The sequence below is a fragment of the Halyomorpha halys genome, unplaced genomic scaffold, assembly GCF_000696795.3.
Source record: "Halyomorpha halys isolate HHAL.00 unplaced genomic scaffold, Hhal_1.1 Scaffold30.1, whole genome shotgun sequence".
NCBI lineage: Eukaryota > Metazoa > Arthropoda > Insecta > Hemiptera > Pentatomidae > Halyomorpha > Halyomorpha halys.
The window spans coordinates 1,256,002-1,258,664 of record NW_027110126.1 but is presented as its reverse complement, the minus strand read 5'-3'; positions in this window follow the sequence as shown (position 1 = coordinate 1,258,664).

The window sequence follows — 2,663 nt, the reverse complement described above, 5'->3', positions numbered from 1 at the left end:
TCAAAACTCAACCACGTCCCCTTCTTCAGTAAAAATATTGTTAGAAAACAGAGGAAGCAAAGAATCCAGCCATATTCTTTGACATCTATGGTAGACTAACCAGTTTGAACGCCTTACCCTGTTCGGGTGTTGCACGAGATAAACTGAATAGTACTTGACGCTCTGCTCGAGGCTGTCACGGGATACACTGTCAATGGGTTAACGCATAGATGAGAAGAACTTAATGTTAACTGCTTACAGAGACGGTCAGTCAATATCTCATGACATGAAGGCAATTAATGAGGTTAAGTTGTCTTGAAACAATCCATCAGGACGCCTGTACGGAACTATGAATGCCTGTATAGTTTGCAAGAGACCACGTGGGAGGCTAAAAACCAGATGGGTAGACAAAATCAACAATGATAGGAAAGAGCTGTATGCAGCAAACTGGAAAGCAGTAGCCTAAGACAGGCATACGAGGAGAAGGCTTGGGCGGCCAAAGATGTACAAGGTGTGTTGAACCAACTGAAGAAAAAGAAAAAAATATTATATTTATAAATGTTTTACGTATGAAAAAAAAAAACAATTAACCCAACCGTCTTCATAAAAACGGTTCATAAACCATTCATGTAAACAGTAAATCAATAAAATGGTGTTTAGTAATAAACACTGTTCGATTTTATAATAAAATCAATCTTGCTGTCATATCGGATTTTTTTTCCTGGACTCAATCATATGGAAACACACTAATTAGTTAGGGATACAACTATCATGGATGAGACCGCTGATCACTATCGGAATTGAAATTCTGACATCCGAGTTCCGATTGGCTTTATAAGGAGTAGTAACTAGGAGAGAGTTATTCGATTATAGATTGATAAGCGGGTTCTCAAGCTTTAAGAATGTGTTTAATGGAGTTTCCACTAACTTTCTCACTCGATCTTCTATCAGTTGTTTTTTTTTTTTTTTTTACTACGTCTTCAACCTATTCTGTCATATATCTGTATGAGACCAAAGAAATCATCCCATTTCTATTACTAATAACACATTTTGTTTTCTCTGTTTCTTGTTCCATAAGCATATAGTGATACTGGAGACTAAGATAGTGACGATGAGTTTCGAAAATCCTAAGAGTTCAGCGTTTTTTGAAGTCCGAGCGTTGATTGCACAACTCTAAAATTGTTTGTTGCCGTAACGTGTTGACCGCACATCTTTGAGAAAGTTTAGATGTTTGAAATTATGTTTCTATAATATTAAACAGTATGTAATTAAGCGGTCTTATGTTCTTATGTTATTACGGAGTGTTATAGCAAAAGTTTTATTGATCATAATGGATCTTTCAGACTCTGATGTTTGTAACAACTAGCACGATCATGGTATTGTCAATTGGTATATGATTACAATTTTGTCCAAATAAGACATAAATGAACATTAAAAGTTACTAAATGATTTCCAATTTCTCCTGTTTCTTTCAAATAGATTTATATAATCTTGGGAGCCTGATTCATATTGTATTATGCATCTTGATAAGTTGCGAAGGCTGATTAATTGCAGTTAGTGTAGCGATAATGTTTCTTCATTAGCCGATTATTTATTAACACAATACCCCAATGGTATATTATGTCTTTTCTTCTGATTACTGCAGACTGTTCTGATTGTTATGGGGTTAAGATCGCGCCTGCATTTTTGTACGATGTTTGATGGCAAGGCATAATTGTCTTGCGGTATTGACTCTGTGTCAGTCGGAAGGGGTGGGTGAAGCGCAGTTTAAGTAACAGTGGTAATCGACAAACATCATTAAGTGGTCACTACACGGAGCAATACTAATATTCTACATATATATTGATAATATAAATATAATGTACAATGCATTTAAAAAATAATAATAATAAATATTAATTATATCAATATAATTAGTAATATAATAATAGTAAATTATAATTATAATAATAAAGGCTTATTGAACCCGAACGTTTCATGTCGATATCAACCTTTCTCTACATACCTTTGTCCCTCCAAACCCAAATCTACCAGATCAGTCTTGACGCAATCCTCCCTCCCACGCTACGGTCTACCCCTCAGACGTTTACTCGTCGGTTCAGTATTTATTAACATTCAGGGATCCACTGGTTACTAAGCCCTAAAACCTTACTCGCCCATCTTATTCTCTGCAATTCTATAACCTGTATTATATTTACCGTGAGCAATAATTCCCCATTAATTCATCCTTTTGCGGCCCGAATATTTTACGTGATATCTTATTTCCAAAAACCTTAAGATGCTGTTCCTAACTCAATGTAAGAGGGCACGTCTCGCGTCCGTAAATAATAGGAGGAATGATAATCAGTTTTGTCAATTCTAACTTTTAGGTTCCTGAAGAGAAGCAATTTTGAAATTGAAAAATAATAAGCATTTCTACCCCCTTTAACCGATCTTTTGTTTCCTCCACAATTTCGTTTTTTCTTGTTGCCGTAGAACCTAAATACTCAAACCTCTCTACCTGTTCAAATGTACCTCTTATCTTTATATCGCCAAAATTGCTCCCGTTTCCACTGTTAACAATATATTTTGTTGTACTCGTATTTATTTGGAAACCTAATTCCTTTTCATTTCTAATAATGTATTCAAGTTCTAAATTAAATAAGACAGGTGATTGAGAATCGCATTGTTTTAAACCCGACCGA